This window comes from Pan troglodytes, chromosome 5 (assembly GCF_028858775.2).
Source record: "Pan troglodytes isolate AG18354 chromosome 5, NHGRI_mPanTro3-v2.0_pri, whole genome shotgun sequence".
Lineage (NCBI taxonomy): Eukaryota > Metazoa > Chordata > Mammalia > Primates > Hominidae > Pan > Pan troglodytes.
Genome location: NC_072403.2, coordinates 179,475,462 through 179,488,839, shown reverse-complemented (window position 1 = coordinate 179,488,839; position 13,378 = coordinate 179,475,462).

Below are 13,378 nucleotides of genomic sequence, written 5' to 3'. Positions count from 1 at the left end.
AGAGAGGCCGTGTCTTCTCCATGACCCCCAGCCAATGAGAGGGACCCAGGCCTGAGCACAAGTTTCTGAATCAGAGTCCTGCCTCTCACCTTCTCAAACGTCCTTGCTTCCCTTCCCACCAAGTTATAATTGAGTGCACCAGGATTGCCATCTTCCAAAGGCATTTATGTGATTGCCTTTTCCTCTTCGATTTCTCACCAGTTAGCTTATAAATGACAAAGTCTGCCCCATGGAGACAGCGTTCTTTAGATTTTAATAGAAAGACATCAACATCGCCATGAAAAGATGAAGACAATGAAAATAATTATTTAGTAGGATAATAAACGGAATCTGGGTAGAGTCGTGCTGAGCAGCTATGACTTGCATCAGCGCATCACGGACTGGCAGCAACTCACTGCGCAGAACGTCCGGGCCACAGGCTCGGGCTCCCCCGACACCCCATTTCCCATGGGCATTTTCCCTACTGGGGACTAACATCAGATGGGTTCACACTCGTGAAAGACGCTCGGCACCAAGAAACAGGTGCCTGCAGGGCTGGTGCGACACAGGGACTCTGTGGTGTAGTATGTGTGGCTGGTCGGTGTATTAGCGAGGATGGGGACACGGGTGTCCAGTAAGGACTGCTTTAACGAAGGTCCTTGATTCACAAAACAGGAACAGTGCTGACCGCCTGCCCTCCTTTATCCCAGGAAGAACTGCAACTGACATAGTTACAAACAGCATGGAATCCAAACCTTACCCTCATCACACCGTAAATAACATCTCTGTACAGCACTTTATGATTTTTCAGTCACCTTGGCATATAAACATACATTTCTTTTACATAAACACGTGTGCATATGAAGAGGATATGTGTGTGTGTTCACAAAAGTCACGTCTATAGGACATGGGGCTGGTTTTGGTAAAGCCCCCTGGAGAAGGGCCTAGGTGGGAGTCCTGGCTCAACCCCCAGGTCAACTATTTGTCTTCAGGTCTGACCCTGAAGCCAGCTTCCCACATCCCCACCCTAAACGGTGTCAGGGATCCTGAGAAGACCAAGGCAGTATGGGGCTCTCCCAGCAGGGAACCTGTTCCTAATTCAGAGCTTTGCACCCAGGGCCTTTGAGCGTCTGTGTGCCTGCTGTGGATGGGAGACCCTGCCCCTGCATCTTCCATGGAGAGGGTACGTAGCTTTCGGCAGACCACAAGATGCTGGAAGTGAAGGACACCCCTCCTTTATTTACTCTGAAAGTTCTCTTTGCCTCACTAGAATTCTGCATCATAAGAACCCCCGGACTTGTATGGCCCCACTGTGATGGCTGGATCTCAGCTCCCCACGGCCCCTCTGAGGCAGCCAGGGCAGGTGTCCTTATCCCCTTTGTATCTGACTCCTCCAACAACCCTCAGGGTCAATGATCCACTAGAAGGATTCACAGAACCTTAACATTTATTACAGAAAAGGACATAGATTAAAATCCGCAAAGGGAAAACGTACTTGGGACAGAGTCTAGGAGAGACCAGCTGTGAGCTGCCCGCTGTCCTGTCCTGAGGGAGCCACCAATGCACTTCATTCTCACAGCAACAACTGTGCCAGTGTGCACACAGCACCACCTGCCAGGGGAGCCCCTGAGCCTTGGGATCCAGGGCTTCTCCTGGGAGCGGGTCACATAGGCCTGCATCATCCCGCTGGCTAATCCTAGTCACCCAGTCCAGCTATTCCAGAGGTCACACTGATGTAGCGTGGCTCTAGGCTGCACACAAATCACTGTTAACATGAACTCCATGAACTCTTGGCCATGGATGGAGGTCGCTGGTAAACAAAGACACTCTTATCAAGCAAGATAATCCAAGGGCTCAAAGGGTATCCTCTGGGAAGAAGGACAGGGCCAGACCTTCCTCTGAACGTGCAGGGTTTGGACACCCCAAGCCTGCTGAGTCAACCCTTTACTGCACGTCCTTGTGCAAATGAGAAGGCGCACCAGGAAGTGTAATCGCTTTCCCAAGTAACACAGTTCTTGAGGCCAGTGAACAATAAGGCCATAGATACTCCCAATGCATATTTAGGAAGGGTGCAGTGTAGGATGCCTTGAGGTTTTCCATGAGCATTGCTGAATACTCTTAAAATCCAGAGACCTGTGTCAGCCGAGGTGTTGTTTCCCCAGGCTAGATATAAGGCTGACATAGTCAAACTTGCTGGCTACCTCTCAACACAGCCTGGGCCCAGGTGGGCACGGTCCTAAAACAAAGAAGTACAAGCTACTCTTTTGTAGTAGAGGAGGCTTCTAAGAAAGTAAAATATAAATGACTGTATTGGCATTTTCAGCATCTGTTGTGAATCTAGTAGTCCCCACAACGGTAGACCACCACACACCTGTGCAGGGCAGGACCGATGCTTCACACCTGGAGAACTGAACCAGGTGCCAGTGGGAACCGGGCGGACAGGGACGACAGCCTTATTGGGGCTTTAGAATCCTGAGAAGCCCATCAGGCCAAGGGAAGGGAGTCCCAGTCCCCATGCCTCATGTGGGGCCGTGGTCAAGGCACACCCTGGAACTCAAGGGTGAAGGGTACAGACTTTGGGATGGGAAGTGCCTGGCTTTCAATCCCTCCTACTCCACCCCCAAGCTGCACAGCCCCGTGCCATGGCTTCCCCTCTTTAGCCATAGCTTTCATCTCTAAAGTGAGTGTAATGATAATAATAATACCTGTGTCGTTTTTCTGAGAAATAAATGAAGTAGACTGCACGCCAATGTGGAAGACAGCCGTGCTGGGAGGGTCGTCTGCCTTCAGTCAGCCCTACGCGGCCCCTTGGACCCAGGCCTCAGCAGTGTAAGACCAAGGCCCTGAGCGCTCACAGGAGACAGTCCAGCCAGCCTCAGGCCTGTTGGGCAGCTGCCCAGGCTCAGACAGGGCATAGCTGCTCGGGCAGTGAGGACAGGTGGTTGGAGCTTTTCTCCAGACACAGGTGCAGTGAAGGCCTGGGTTACTATGAAGCATCTACTGAGGGGCAGGTCGCAGGGCCTCCAGGACCTGAGCTCTTCCCTGGTGCAGGCCCTGGAACTGGTGTCCATTGAAGATTATGGGGCACACCCCCTGGGAGGTGGAGAATTAGCCCCGCTCCGTCATGCTCCTGTGTGTGTGGTGCGTGTGACTTCCTTTTAAAGAGAGCAGTGTGCGGAGGGGAAGTTTGGCGGGCATGACCTCCACCAGGTGGACAAGGTCAGCATGGCCAGTGACAAGTCACACTGACAGCACTGCCCTTGACTGCCTGTGACAGGCATAGAGTTCATCTTTGGGGTCCTCCTCCCCGAAACCCATAGCCCCAGTCCGATCTTGAGAAAAAACATCAGACAAAACCCTCCTCCAAACAGCCAAGGTGATTAGAAACCAGGAACGTCTGAGAAACGGTCACAGCCAAGAGGAGCCCAAGAAGACGTGGTGCTAAGCGTTGTGTGGGAGCCTGGACGGGACCCTGAGACAGAAAAAGGACGCTGGGCAAAAACCGAGGAGATCCGAATCCAGTGTGGACTTCAGTTAATATCAGTGTGTAAATATTAGTTCAACAGCCACAAGTGTTTTATACAAATAAGCTGTTAGCAGGGAAGCTGAGAGCGTAGGGAATGTGGGAACTGGGTTAGTCCTACGACTTTTCTGTCATCTCAAACAGAAACTTCATTTCCAAAGCTCGTCGAGCAGATGCCAGGTGATAACAGCACAAACTGACCCCAGCCAGGCTGGGACGGTCTCGGGGTGTCAGGGTGGGAAGGCTCAGCCAGGAGGCCGGGCTGGACCTCCGGACATGAGGCTCTGGACACAGTGTTTGCTCCTGAGACCACTCAGATTTTATATTTTACAGATTTTGCCACTTTCCAGGTGGTTGCTTTTTGTCCTCCTGAGCTTGAGCCTCACTCCTCGAGACCCCTGGCCCAGAACCCCAATCAGCTCAGGAACAGGCTTCTGGGGGTGAGCCCGGAGGCCGTGGAACGAGAGATGCAGTGAGCAACTTAGTACCATAAGCATAGTACAATGCACATCCGTCTAGCCACGCCTTTGTTTATTTCATTCGCTTTGCTTTATGAACGATTTCAAGAACTGGAATTGTGTGCAAGGCTCTAGAAGAATTTTTTGCACCTGTTTGATTTTAATTTTCTCTGTTTGCATTTCAGTAATTAAGTGTAAAGTCAACCAAGAACATTTTACATTCCTTTTGTTTTCTTTCTACACTTGCTAGGCCAGAAATTGAGGAAAGAAAACAGTACTTTGGAAGAATTTGCTGAAGAACGACTTAAAGTAGATTCTCCGACAATAGAAAATTGCATCTGGCTACACAAGGCACAGGTGCAGCTCCTTGGTGTAGACGGGATATGGGGTCGTTTTGTCCACCCATTGGGAATATGCTTGTATCCTGTACAAAGTGTGGTCCTGTCACCTTGTCAGTAGCCTTAAGAGTTGCAGCACAAAGAGGGATGTTTTAAATTCTAATTGAAACTGACTTTCTGTGAGCCTGGATTCCGTGAGGTGCTGCCTGATTTCCCTCCAGTTCAAGTCCCTTAGATCCTGCATTTTAGGGACAGGCCCTCATTTTTGTTTCTCCGGCTCACGGCTGGCATTTCTTCCCCAAGCTGTGATGCTCGATGAGTCAGGCCCTTGCATGGTTAAGTGGTGGGTTCCCAGAGGGGTTGGGAGGAGGGAGGTCAGGACAATTTTTAAAGACAATCAGATTTTATCAATCAAATATTCCTTTTTCACATATCTATAGTCATACAAAAACTGAAATGACACTCACACGTAAGTCCCCACAGTTTGGGAGGCTTAGGGAGAAGGAGATTCTGATTTGATACTCAGAAGGCAGAGAGGTGACATCTGGGGGAGCTGGGCCTGCCCCTAATATGACCAACTCCCACAATAGAGAGCTTCACTATCACAGAGGGAAGGAGAGGAGAAGAGGAGCTGGTGCTCACAGAGGACCTCATGTGGGGCCAGCAGGGCCGCTCAACCTGAGATCTTCCATGGGGTGGGGGAGTCAAGGGAGCATTTTAAATTATGCCCTAAAATACAACATCTTGGCTACAGTAAACTAGACATTCTCCAGTACTGGAATCCTTGCGCTGTCCCTCTCTCCTTGTAACTCCAATAACCCGATCTAACTTTTTCCCCTCGACTATCAAACTTGTGCAGCGAACTCTTACTCTGTATCTTCAATACCCCGCTCATAGCTTAGCTTTGAGCCCACAGTTTCCGATGCCTCCTGCATTAGGGCACCTGGTCAGCCATGCCGCAGACCCAGTGCGTCGGAGAGGAGACTCTCCTCTCTGCGGGCCTCTCCTCTGTGCAGCCACTCAGCCTCCTCCTTCCTCTCTGGCTGGAAACGTGAGACCCATCCTGACGCAGGTGCCCCTTCGTCATCAGAGCCTCATCGATCTCCGGAACCATTTCTGTCGACGTAGAGCTAGTAGTGGTGGCTCTTTCTTCGTATTTCTGTTGCTTACCGGAAGCCATGTTTTCTTAAAGTGTCATTCTTGGCACCTGGTCAGAGTAACTTGGGGCACTTGTTACAAATTCACATTCTCAACCCAAAACTATTGAATCAGAATTTATGTGGGTAAGGCCTAGAAATGTACACTTAAAAAGAGTTTCTGCTGTCACAAATTACCGACACTTAGTGGTTTAAAACAACAATCACGTGTTCTCATACAGTTCTGTATGTCAGAATCCTGGCTGAGTTTCATGGAGCTACAGCCCAGGCCTTGGCAGGCTCGTTCGTTCCAGAGGCTGGAAGTGGGCTCCGCTTTCTTGTCCTTTCTGGGGCTGAGAGCTCCTCGGCTGCTGCTCCCTTCCTCTCTTCAGGCAGGAGTGGAGCCTCTTCAAACCTCTCTGCCCCCATCTTCCTTTCCTTTCCTTTCCTTCTTTCCTTCCTTCCTTTCTTTTTCTTTCTTTCTCTTTCTTTCTTTTCCTTCCTTCCTTCTCTTTTCTTTCTTTCTTTCTTTCTTTCTTTCTTTTTCTTTCTTTCTTTCTCTCTTCTCTCTTTCCTTCCTTCTTTATTTTTTGAGACAGAGTCTCATCACTCACCCAGGCTGAAGTCCAGTGCCACAATCTCAGTTCACTGCAGTCCCTGCCTCCTGGGCTCAAGTGATCCTCCCACTCCAGCCTCCTGAGTAGCTGCGACTATAGGAGTGCACCACCACACCAGGCTAATTTTTGCATTTTTAGTAAAGACAGGGTTTGGCCACATTGGCCAGGCTGGTAACATATTTCCAAGTTCCAGGGATTAAGATGTGGACATCTCTGGGGGCCATTATTCTGCCTATCACACATTTTATGGACTCAATATGTAAACTTGGTAGCTTAGACCTTCTTCCCACATGACTGGGTTACTAAATGGTTTCCTAACTGGGCCTGGCTTGTCTCTCTTCCTCCTCTAATTTATTTATATGCTTCTGCCAGAATCATCTTTTATAATCTGCAGATTTCATCACGGTAAACTTAAAACCATTCCCACTGATGATCATGTTAAGTCCAAGGTTGAGTGTCTCAATTTTGAAAGGACCATCATCCAACCCACACTATACCTCCAGGTTTATGTCCTGAAGAAAAGCTCCTCTCCCATCAGAACAGTCTTTGCACAGCTCCTTGCAGGTGAGGAGGCGCAGGTGAGGAAGCGCAGGTGAGGCGCACAGGTGAGGGGGCACAGGTGAGGGGGCACAGGTGAGGAAGTCAGGCGAGGAGGCACAGGTGAGGGGGCGCAGGTGAGGGGGCACAGGTGAGGAAGTCAGGCGAGGAGGCACAGGTGAGGGGGCACAGGTGAGGAAGTCAGGTGAGGAGGCACAGGTGAGGGGGCGCAGGTGAGGGGGCGCAGGTGAGGAAGTCAGGTGAGGAGGCACAGGTGAGGGGGCGCAGGTGAGGGGGCGCAGGTGAGGAGGCACAGGTAAGGGGGCGCAGATGAGGGGGCACAGGTGAGGGGGTGCAGGTGAGGAGTGCAGGTGAGGAGGCACAGGTGAGGGGGCGCAGGTGAGGGGGTGCAGGTGAGGAGGCACAGGTGAGGGGGTGCAGGTGAGGGGGTGCAGGTTTGGGCACAGGTGAGGGGGCCCAGGTGAGGGGGCGCAGGTGAGGGGGCGCAGGTGAGGAGGTGCAGGTGAGGAACTCAGGTGAGGAGGCGCAGGTGAGGGAGCACAGGTGGGGGGGCACAGGTGAGGAAGTCAGGTGAGGAGGTGCAGGTAAGGGAGTGCAGGTGACGAGGCACAGGTGAGGAAGCACAGGTGCAGAAACACAGGTGAGGAGGCACCCACTGCTTCCTCCTGGGCTTTGGTTGACCACCTTCCTTTGGAAATATCCCTTCTCTCTCTCTGATCCTACAGAAAGCTGCCTCAGCTCAAGACCTGGAAAGGTGTCCCCTCTTGTGTGAAACACTCTGCTCAGCACCATGCTATTAATATCTAGGTGCTAATTGTCCTAGTACAGTCTCTTCATCTCTCTCACTATGCCCCGACTTCTCAGGAACCTGGGACCACGTCTCATACTCGTCTTTAAGCCTTGCAACAGGCTGCACAGTGCTAGGCACTGGAGGTTGTTGATTAGTTTATAGTTAATGAATTAGAAAATAATGAGGAACAGAATAGAAACATGTTCTGTTAAGCTTTTACCTTCACTGATGACTCAAAAGTCCCATGATTTTGTACTATTTAAAGAATGGTATTATGAATATGAGTGTTCATTTTTCTGGCAATTATTTAGTTCTGGCTAACAGAGCTCTGACTGGATAAGTATCAGGTCACAAAATATTTACTATGGGTTCATATGATGCAGTAAACCTGTGTCTTTCATCGGGTTTTTTTTTTAGCTAAAGCAGTAATTAGAGGTATCTGTAATTTGAACCCCTTAGCTAATTGTTAAGCTGTACCTGACGTCTCCCATGAAGACAAGCAGTCAGATCCTGACGTCTCCCGTGAAGACGAGCAGTCAGATCCTGACGTCTCCCAAGATGACAAGAGTCAGATCCTGAAATCCATGACTGGTGACTTGTGAAAGTCTAGTGGATATTCTGCAACAACATGCCATGAGCCTCTGTCATTTCACCTCACCATCGTGCCGCAAATTACTACTCACAGCTTAGAGTTTAGACCTAAAAGGGGCAATAAAATCGGGTTCAAATACTGTATTGAGGGACTTGCCCCAGATTACATAATTCTTTTGTGTAAAGGCCAAATTATACAAATCCTCAGATTCCAAGGTCGGAGTTTCTTTTCCTATAACATGTTTCTTCACACATTGCTTTTATCCATGTTTCATATCAAACGGATGCAAGAAAAATTATGAATAATCAGATAGCATGATATGAACACAAGGTCATGAGCAATAAAGGGTTCCGATAGAGCTATTAGGAAGAGCATGATGCTCACAAGTGGTAGGAATGTTGTTCTATGTATTTATTGGCCTTGTAACTATGGTTTAGAAGTGGTAGGAATCCACAGAGATATACCTACAGAAAGATTTAAAAGAAGTAAAACTCCCAGCCTCAATGTGGTATTATCCCACCCTCAGTACCACTATCTCAATCTTGGCCTTCATACACATATCAAGAAACTTTCCACTTCTTTTAATACAAGAACTTTCAGATATTAAAAATGTTTTCAAGATTCTCTCTCCTCTGTGGCCTCTTCAGCATTGGTATTGGAAGTCATGGGTTGATGTTATCTGGCTGAGGGGCTTATCTAGAAATGTCTCCTGACCCCAGGTCCCTTTAGGTCTAAGTTAGCTTCTTCCCCTGTCCGTACTCAGTCTCAGCTGGTCACTGACTATGTGATATCCTTTCTAATCACTTGGTCCTACTGCAAAAACAAAATAACACAACATAGAGTAAATACATTATCAGGATGGCTAGCAATCATTGGACATTTTTCTCCATTCATTATCTTGAAGAGCATAATGTACTCCCCCAATTCATTTTAAACAAAAAAACTTTAGAATGTAATTAATGGAAGCACTCACTATTGTGGATTGAGTAGTTTTTATATGTTGCCTTACCACCTTGCTTAAAGGGGAAATGTCTTTCCTTATTCTCAATTTTTACAAAATATTGTACAGAGAAAATGCTTGAAAAGTGTGTAATCCCAGCACTTAAGAGGCTGAGGCAGGTGGATCGCTTGAGTCCAGAAGTTTGAGACCAGCTAGTGCAACATAGCGAGACCTGTCTCTACAAAAAATTCAAAAATTAGCTGGGTGTGGTGGTGTGAACCTGTAGTTCTAGCTATTAGGGAGGCTGAGATGGGAGGATTGCTTGAGCCTAAGAGGTCAAGGTTGCAGTGAGCCGAGATAGCACCACTGCACTCCAGCCTGGGCAACAGAGCAAAACCCTGTCTCGCAAGAAAAACAAAACGAGTGTGTCACTTATAACATTCAGACTCAGCTCATAAAATCCAAAAGAAACGTGGAGTTTGGTGAGTGCTAAAATGCACCACCGAGGGAACAACTAGAAAATGAGTAGAAAACCCTTCTCTTTGTGTTCTGTCATTGTACGCTGCAGCTACTGGTGATAGTATTAAGGCATATTTTACAATTCATATTTGGATTCGATCACAGGGCTCATCCTCTCTTATCTCCACCTCTCACAAGTTTTACCATAAGAGTTTTGTGGTAGTTTGAGGAACTCAACACAGCTGCAAGTGTTCCGCTGGAATCTCCTATGATCTGTGTCACTTGAGGCACAGGGTGAGCGCACGTCATTCCTTGGATGACACGCACCCCTCTCCTAACTTAGTATTCCGACATTTAGTCATCCACGAATTCGCTCAGCTGCCTCCAGTGGGGTGGGTTCCAGTCTCAATGGCATCTCACTAGTTCCCTGTCACATTGCTCATTTGCAGCGATGACATTTACAAAAGGTGATTTCTTTTGTCAGGGGTCTGTACCACTATAGAAGTAGTCCTTTGAACCAGAAATTTAAACAGCTAAGCTACTTTAAAAAGTGTATCTGCTGCTACTCCAAGCAGCCGACTCTGGAACTGGCTTCTGATTTTAAAAGATGAGTGAAAGATGTGTTGTGCTTTCCTCTGCAGAATGTTCAAACCAGAAGGCCCCTGGAAGACTGTGCCTGAAACTCGGCTAAGGCACCACCAGGCTGAACAGAAAACAGGGGCCTTATCAGAGAGAAGGGAAGGGCCCCATAGTCCAAACGCCCAGGAGGCTCCGACCTGACACGCGGCCACGAGTGTTTGCTGCAGGACGAGAATCTGGGGAAGACGCAGCGAAGAAAATGGCCTGGCCAGGCCGGGAAGAGCAGCCCACAGAGACCCGCAGCACAGAGAGGGATGCGGGGAGCCTGCCCTGGGAGCCACCCCGGCTGAGGCTCAGGAGGGGAGCTGCGAAGCCTGAAACCCATCGATGATGGCTGGTGATGGAAACATGTGGGTGGACCTGCTTTGATGGCGAGATGGACAGGTCTGAGCTCACACATCCTCGGGACAACAAATAAAACTCTGTGGAAATGGACATGAGACACTGGGCCCTCATTCCCCAACTTGTAGAGATGACTGAGAAAAGCTTCCAGAAACTCGAGGACATCACAACTTCCAGCTGGGTCAAACTCAGGGTGCTGTGAGGCCTGGGCAGAGAGACCCCCAGGGTTTCCCAGGGATGGCGGAGTCTCTGGAGGAAGGAGACACCATGAAGATGGGGATGGAAGCTGCCTGCCCCATGGAGAGGGGAGGGGGCCGGCCACTCTCACCCCTCGAACAAAAACCCGACGGAACCTGAGAGGAGCACAGAAACGAACACAACCCTCACACACCTCAGGACACACACACAACCCTCACACACCTCAGGACACACACACAACCCTCACACACCTCAGGACACACACACAACACCTCACACACCTCAGGACACACACACAACCCTCACACACCTCAGGACACACACACAACACCTCACACACCTCAGGACACACACACAACCCTCACACACCTCAGGACACACACACAACTCTCACACACCTCAGGACACACACATAACCCTCACACACCTCAGGACACACACACAACCCTCACACACCTCAGGACACACACACAACACCTCACACACCTCAGGACACACACACAACCCTCACACACCTCAGGACACACACACAACCCTCACACACCTCAGGACACACACACAATACCTCACACACCTCAGGACACACACACAACCCTCACACACCTCAGGACACACACACAACCCTCACACACCTCAGGACACACACACAACCCTCACACACCTCAGGACACACACACAACCCTCACACACCTCAGGACACACACACAACACCTCACACACCTCAGGACACACACACAACCCTCACACACCTCAGGACACACACACAACCCTCACACACCTCAGGACACACACACAACCCTCACACACCTCAGGACACACACACAACACCTCACACACCTCAGGACACACACACAACCCTCACACACCTCAGGACACACACACAACCCTCACACACCTCAGGACACACACACAACACCTCACACACCTCAGGACACACACACAACCCTCACACACCTCAGGACACACACACAACACCTCACACACCTCAGGACACACACACAACCCTCACACACCTCAGGACACACACACAACCCTCACACACCTCAGGACACACACACAACACCTCACACACCTCAGGACACACACACAACCCTCACACACCTCAGGACACACACACAACACCTCACACACCTCAGGACACACACACAACCCTCACACACCTCAGGACACACACACAACACCTCACACACCTCAGGACACACACACAACCCTCACACACCTCAGGACACACACACAACCCTCACACACCTCAGGACACACACACAACCCTCACACACCTCAGGACACACACACACCTCACACACCTCAGGACACACACACAACCCTCACACACCTCAGGACACACACACAACACCTCACACACCTCAGGACACACACACAACCCTCACACACCTCAGGACACACACACAACACCTCACACACCTCAGGACACACACACAACCCTCACACACCTCAGGACACACACACAACACCTCACACACTTCAGGACACACACACAACTTTCACACACCTCAGGACACACACACAACACCTCACACACTTCAGGACACACACACAACTTTCACACACCTCAGGACACACACACAACACCTCACACACCGCAGGACACACACACAACTCTCACACACCTCAGGACACACACATAACCCTCACACACCTCAGGACACACACACAACCCTCACACACCTCAGGACACACACACAACACCCAACACACCTCAGGATACACACAACCCTCACCTCGGGACACACGCACAACACCTCACACACCTCAGGACACACACAACCCCTCACGCACCTCAGAACACACACAACCCTCACACACCTCAGGACACACACACACAACCCCTCACACACCTCAGGACACAACACCTCATACACCTCAGGACACACACACAACACCTCACACACCTCAGGACACACACACAACTCTCACACACCTCAGGACACACACATAACCCCTCACACACCTCAGGAAATACACACAACCCTCACACACCTCAGGAAACACACACAACCCTCACACACCTCAGGACACACACAACCCTCACATACCTCAAGAAACACACAACCCTCACACACCTCAGGACACACACACAACCCTCACGCACCTCAGAACACACACACACAACCCCTCACACACCTCAGGACACACACAACCCTCACACACCTCAGGACACATATACAGCCTCTCACACATCTCAGGACACACACACAACCCCTCACACACCTCAGGACCCACATTCCCACGGTTAGAATGACGTGCAGGGACAAAAAGTGCCTCGTTTCCTCTTTGTGGTAGTTTCTTCATTCATTCCAGACATCGGTGTTTACTGCCTACTGCATGCGAATTGCTTGTGGAACTATCCGAGTGACACACAGCACAAGCAGCCTCAGGGGAGCCCCAGGTGTGCTCTCCACAGGCAGCACCGTGGATGAGAAGGACGGCCAGGGCTTAACAGGAACATGGACTCTCGCTTGCTCCTCATTCTCTTCTCTATCACAAAAATCACACGACAATTCAGATGGAGATGCATTTTGTGAAATGATGAAACTTTGAATCCTGTCTCCTATTTAAACTCACATATATTATTTTCCCTTCATAAAAATGTTTTTTCTGGTAAATAATTTGACATCCAAAGAGAGTTTATATTTCTTCAAGAATGTATGCTCAGAGAAATGAGCTCTTACTACACGTTGGGTATTGAAGACTTGATATTAAACACATGGTTTTTGTCAATGGGGAGGAGCAGTTTGACTCTCTCCAGTGTCCTTTGTGGATGGATGGACTCCACTGACAATGAGCTCCT